Source organism: Grammomys surdaster, unplaced genomic scaffold (assembly GCF_004785775.1).
Source record: "Grammomys surdaster isolate TR1022 unplaced genomic scaffold, NIH_TR_1.0 184, whole genome shotgun sequence".
Classification (NCBI taxonomy): Eukaryota; Metazoa; Chordata; class Mammalia; order Rodentia; family Muridae; genus Grammomys; species Grammomys surdaster.
The window spans coordinates 2689286-2695997 of record NW_021604629.1 but is presented as its reverse complement, the minus strand read 5'-3'; the positions used below and the strand labels follow the sequence as shown (position 1 = coordinate 2695997).

Here is a 6712-nt window from a genome sequence, read left to right as displayed (position 1 = left end):
TATCTATCTATCTATCTATCTATCTATCTATCTATCTATCTATCTATGTATTCAATGAGTATTAATGTGAGACAAAGTCTTACTGTAGAACTAAGGCCAGCCTGGAACTTGAGATCCTCCTGTCTGAATTTCCCCAGTGCTGGGAGTAAGTTTGTATCAACGTACTTGATTCATTTAATAGGTGTTTTTTAATTACGTAGTTTGTGTCGAGGTGAGGCAGAGAGGGAGGGAAAAGGGAGAATATGAGAATGTTTTAGTTAGGTCAGTGTCTTGTATTTGCCCCTGCATATGCCAGGCTAAGCAGCCTAGAGCTCCTGGGGATTCTATCTTCGTCTCCTGTCTTGGTGTAAGGAGCAGTTGGATTATAAGTGCATACTATTGTGTCTGACATTTTACATGGGTTCTGGGGATTTGAATTCAGGTCCTCACACTTGTATAGTAAGTGCTTCACCCACTAAACCCTCTTCCCCTTCCTGGCCTTAATAAATATTTACTGAGTGTCCAGTTTGTTTTAGCCACTATTATATATGAGGGCTGTGGAGATAACAAAGATAGCAAAGTCTTTTCATGGAGCGTTTTGTAGAGAGAGTTCAGTAAACAAATAAACAGATCGATACATGAAATAAAGGTACTGATGCTTCAAAGGAGACAATGGGGATATGAGAGAGGATAATATGGACTGGAGAGTTAGAAAAGGCCTCTCAAAGAATGAGGTTCGAGCTGTGATCTCTAGGGTAAGGAGAAGCCAGGGGAAGTACCTTCCTAAAGTAGGAGACAGAAAGGACAAAGCCGAGAGGTGGAGAGAACTTGGTGTGCAGAGTAAGTATGGTTGGAGTATAGGAGCAAGTGATTCAGACTGTAAGATGTTGGCCCAGGCCAGTTGAGATCCTTAGGGGCTTAAAAACTCAGTGTGAGGGGCACACATTCTAGGTCTGTCCCTGCTTTGGAGTGAGGTGTGGAAATTTGACAGAGATGGCTAGCTAAGAGCAGCATTGAATCTAATGAAGAGAAAGAAATCCAGAAAAAGTGTAGGAGAAGCAGAAGTAGGCTGGAGTAGGGATGGACATCAACAGGCTTGGCTAGCAGAAGCTGAATGGATACATCTGTGGGCTCAACAGTGTGTGTTCACAATGTTCTGCAAAGTTTATGTCCTTGCTATTTCAATAGTAGATGTATTATTATACCTGGTGTTATTATACCCAGTAGCTGCAATTTCATTTGGCATTTTAGTAAATACTCATGGCAATTTTGGGGTGAATTTGTTGATATCCTGATGTCTTCAGGAACTTGGAGCCACTAGCTTGCTTACATTTTAGATCTCAGTCTATGTGAACTGAAGCATTGCTCTCTCTGCATTCCTATTCTGATTACATACCAAAAATGTGTTCCTCTCAGTTACCCGAAGCATTTAGTGAGTCCCCTGCTCAAGTTGTCATGTTTCATTGATGACTGTGATCTCCTTTCAGTCCACTGGAAACTAGAATACATTTTGAATATTTGTGGGATTTAATGGAATATTTGTAACTTTCTCTGAAATGATTACAATGTCAACTACCAATACTACCAATTAAAGAATGGGGCAGGGGGTTGAGATGTATGGCAAGACTGGAACACAGATACCCTGAAATACCTTTTTCTTCTTTCTCTTGCTCTCTCTCTCTCTCTCTCTCTCTCTCTCTCTCTCTCTCTCTCTGTGTGTGTGTGTGTGTGTGTGTGTGTGTGACGCGTGTACACACACACGAGCACAGGCACCTTTAATCCCAGCACTTGAGAGACAGAGGCAGGCAGATCTCTGTGAATTTGAAGCTAGCCTAGTCTTTGAGGCAAGTTCCAGAGAAACCCTGTCTTGAAAAGCAAAGAAACAAAACAAAATATGGTATTTTGGGGGAGAGGGGTATGTACACCTGAATACAGGTACATTGGAGTCCAGAACAGGACAGATTCACTGGAGCTGGAGTTGAGAGCTGTCAATTTAGGCTGTGGGAACAGAACTTAGACCTTCTGCAAGAGTAGTACACGCTCTTAACCATTGATCCATCTCTCCTGACCTGCTGCCTACCCTCCCTTCCTGGTCTCAAACTTGCTGTTAAGTTGAAGGTGAACTTGAACATCTATCTGCTCTTCCATCTACTTCCAAAGAGCTGAGATTACATACCATACCATACCCACCATACCCAATTTATGCAGTTCTGCAATATGGTTCCTTCATATTATTTCAGTTATGACTTCTTGGATTTTAATAGTAAGAGGATGAAATTTGTTGTTTGGAAAAAATAATTTATTAGTAAACTAGTAGTTGTAATAAATAAACTTTAATTTGTTGTTTACAGGTCTCCTCAAATCTCTGAATTTATTGGAAATGTTTGAGAAAAGAAATGTATCATGTCACAACTTTGACTTAGAAATTGAACATTGTCTACATTGCATTTGTAGATATTTCTCTCTTTTTTTTTTTTTTGAAGGGACAGAACTCACAGGGTTCAGAAATGAAGGTGTGTAGGGTGCTTGTGAGCCCTTACTCTTGGAGTTCAAGTGGTCTGTGTTCTACTAGCTGGCATACTGAAGTGGTCCATGTTCTACTAGCTGGCATACTGGGATGGAGTTTGTGGAGAGCAGATCAGGGTGAGAGTGAGTTTCAGGTACATACAGATTTCTTAGAGAAGTATTGGAGAAGTTTTTTTTTTTTTTATGAGCAATGAGTATTACTTCTGTCTCCTATCTCTGTCTGATGGTCTTGTTTTGGAAGGAAAGATACATGATTTGTGTGAGGGTGGGTTTTTTTCCACCCAGATTGTGTTTAACACCAATTCACTAGACAAAACTTTAATACTCATTTACCTTGAGCAGAGATGAGTTCCAGAATGAGGCTGAGAAGATGGGCTAAGGTGAGAGTTTGAAGAGCTGGACCACCAAGAGCCAGGGAATCACAGCTCTTGTGGAAAAGCAGCCTATGAGGTTAGGCCGTGTAGAAGACACAGCTGGAGTGACAGAAATCTTGTCCATCTCACTGAGTGTATTATCATGGATAGCGATCTTCCTTCCCATCAAGATTGATTTAGAGTAGTAGAAAGTCAAGAAATCCAGGGGGCAGAGTCTGAACTCCTCTTGTAGAGTTCTTAGGAACCTCGGATTGGTGGTTTTGAGACTTGAACATACTGAAAATTCACCCAGAGACTAAGAACTGAACTTATTTCAAGTTCAGTATGGCCAAAGTGGGGCTGAGAATTTGTGTTTGGGACAAGTTTATAGATACACCTGCTGTAGTTGTTGCTCTTGGTGATATGTATGGTACTGGTGGTGTGTGGTAGTGTATGGTGGTGATGGTGTAGGATGATGGTGGTGTATGTGGTAGTGATTGTAATGGTATATGTGGTTAAATGTGGTGGTGGTGGTTGTATGTGTGGTGGTGAAGGTGGTGGTGGTTGTTTTGGACCCTCACTCTGAGAAACACTATTTAGTAAGAGGTTTGATGGTTGAGGTACAATAAGGCTTTGAGGCGCAATGCTAGTTGGCTTACTCTCTTTGACTAGCCTAGAATTTCATGAGTAAAAGCCTGTTCTTCAGCAATTCCTGGCTGGTCCGCCCTGTCATACCAACAGACATGGGTAAATGTCTGTGCCCTTCTCACTTTCTCATGGTATCCAAATCACTTCCAGGTGAGGTTTCAGGTAGTGTACTTGGCTGGCTCTAAGTTGCTGCTTGTTGATTTCTGGAACATGCCTATCCTATGCCCTTTATTTCAGTAGGACAGGTGACATTCCTGTCAGGAAATGCTTCTGTGTGTCCTTGAGCAAAGCCCCTTGGTTGGCTGGGCTGGCAAGCAGACTGAGCATGAGTGTGCTCTGTTTATTAGCCAAGTTTACACAGGGAGATTATCTCTTCAGCCCAGGAGTTGAATTTCAAGGGCAAAGTCCACAGTTGGTGGTTGAAAGTTGAGAACACCTGGCAGAGAGGATTTCACTTGCCCAGCCCTTGGTGTGTTCCCACAGAGGTCAGGTTTTTCACTCATGAGAGTTCCTCCAAGGCAGCATGGCTTCAGGCACCATTACCGCCATGGTCCAATACCAGAGGCTTCAGGTGAGACGGGGCAGAAAGCTGCCCCTCTTCTTTGTCATCCGTGTTTCCTAAAGCTTTCTCTGGCTTGCTCTTCTCTTTGAGGAAAGACCTGGGACTTCTCTGTTCTCCCTATCCCTTTTTAATTTTTATTTTAAAGACTTAGACTCTTGTTTTTTTAGTGATTCTGTTTACATAGTACACCACCAGTAAGTAATATGACTTATTAATAGACAACATTACTCACCTGGAGTTCGAGGAGAAGTGGCATATAGGAAGCCAGTGCTTAGTGTTGGATGTTTCTGGGGAAACTGGCAATGTTTGTACAATCTTGGGATGCAATTTGATGCCAATGGATTGTGCAACTAATACATAATTGAAATTTTCGAAATGTATGTTTTACCACAAGAAAATATTACACTCTACTAAAAACTGTCTTACTAATCTTTACCAAGATGCTTTCCTATGGTAATACAATCCTCCTGACAGCAGCACTGTGCCTTTTTAGATGGACTCTTCATAATTTACTCAACCAAGGTCCTAAGAATTGACCTTTGAGTTGTTCTGAGTTTCCCTTGTTCTAGACACTCCTGTAATAAGTGGCAGCACTCAGCTGTCTTTGACTATGTGCTCTAATACTTGTGTTTCTTTAGGCAAAATTACCAGAGGGGAAGACTTGCTGATCAAAGGGTATGCTCATTAAAAAAATGTTATTAAGTATTGCCAAACTGCTTTCCAAAAAAGCAGCATTAGCTTTAGTCTCATGAGTGGTATAGGGAGGCACTTGTTTCCACATACCTTTGCCAATATGGCATTAGCAAGTTTTTAATCTTTGCCATTGTGTAAGGTAAAAAAGAATTTCTCTTTTAAAAGTGATTTTATTTTTTTTTATGTGTATGTGCATGTGAATGAAGAACCAGTGGAGTCCAGAAGAAAGCACTGGAGCTCTTGGCCACCTAGTCATCTCTAACCCCTGAAAACAGACTTTTTTCCTGAAGTTTTATTTAGGTTTTTGTCATTACAAGCAGAATTGAGCACTTCTTATGTTTCCTGCCAATTGATTTCATTTTCCTGTGAATTTTATGCTGAAATATGTTCACCTTTTTAATTGGTCCTTTATAGATTTGTTAAGAAATTACACATATCTATCAGGTGTGGGCCATATGTGTTGATAGTATTTTTTATCCTTTCTCCTGTTGAATTGATTCTTTACATAAAATTGGTAAAGTTTACTTTACTCTTGTTTGTTTTTAGTGAGTTGAGGCCCCAACATTTACGTTCTCATAGTATCTCCTGTTTATGGTGTACCATAGCAATTAAAAGCATTTTTGCAGCACTAACAAAGGAACACTTTCAATCCAGTTAGTGAAAGTGGCAGATTGACAATTACATTTACAAAACACAAGTCTCCCCAGTTCTGGACCCTGTTTATTTTCTGTTATCCTAGATGTGGCACTGATATATTCTTTTTCTGTGTGTTTGGGAATAATCACCTGTCCCCTTGGAAAACTTCAGAGTGAGTACCAAGTGCAACTGTGTAAATGCCAGAGACCTAGATATTGTGACCTAAAGCTGCTCTCTGACTTCAGATGTAGTTGAATGATCTCATTCTGGCTGAGATGGCCATAGGTGGATATTGACATCAGTGACATAGTGGCAGAGTAACTGGGCCAAAAGTCCAGAAAACATTAGGACCCAGAAAGGGTGTAGCTTTGGCATGGGAGCAGCAATAAAACAAGAGCAAATGTGGCTTCTTCAGGGACTAATAAAGAGCTGGGCGTGTGGCCCAAGCATGTAAACCTAGTGATTCAGAGGCAGAGACCGACCGGGAAGGGCCACAAGATCAAGGCCAGCCTGATTTGTCTAAAAAAAAAAAAAGGTAAAGGGCTAGTTCAGTCTTACCACACATGGGGGTGGGGGGGACGACACAGACTGGGTGTGGTCGCAGATGCTTGTCATTCAAATGCTGAAATGCTGGAGTGGACTCAGGGCAGATCTTTGGGATCCACTGGCCAGCAGCCTAGTGAACCCCAGGAAAGTGAGAGATTAAAAAAAGGTGAATGACTTTTGGAGAACAAATGATAACACACACACACACACACACTCACACGACATAGTGAAGAAATATTTTAAAGTCAAGCGAAGGAAGAATGCTGTTTATTGAGGATTCATTTGGAGGAAGAATGCTGTTTATTGAAAATTCACTCTGTCCCAGATACCAAACTCACCTTAACTGTACTTTTAAGGCAGCTTTTAGTGCAGGGTCAGCCTTGGGTTGCTAATCTAGGGTTCTAAACCCAGGGAAGATTACGTTCTTCAAGGATCAGAGTGTAAATCAAACCTTAGAGTGAGTCATTAGGGTTTAGGAGACTTGAGAGCAGGAATGGGCTAGCATGGATTCTGTTGTCAGCCAGGAGCTTTGGCAGAAATGTTAGTGGAAGTGGGCTAAGTGAGGAAGCAGAAAGGGAAAGCCTTCAGATAAGCATACATCAGGCCTCTGCAGAGCCAATCGCTCACCAACAGCAGCATTCTGAAGGAACTTAGCTTGCTGGATGTGGCTGCAGTGGAGTCTGTTACTTTAGCCATTACAAGGATTTGCACAGTGCATGTAACACACACACACACACACACACACACACACACACACACACACACACAC

At 41.6% G+C, this 6712-nt stretch overlaps 1 protein-coding gene across 4 annotated transcripts in view; it reads left to right on the top strand.

The window, feature by feature from the left end:
* The window catches only part of St5 (suppression of tumorigenicity 5), a 157419-nt gene that overhangs the window by 69771 nt on the left and 80936 nt on the right, over positions 1-6712 (top strand). Inside the window, exon 1 of one of the 4 annotated variants that reach the window (XM_028768024.1) lies at positions 3974-4077. The exons of the other annotated variants lie outside the window; for them this stretch is intronic. The gene's annotated coding sequence lies outside the window, so the exon portion shown is untranslated. Of the gene's footprint in view, positions 1-3973; positions 4078-6712 lie in introns of those variants that run through there. 4 annotated transcript variants of the gene reach the window in all.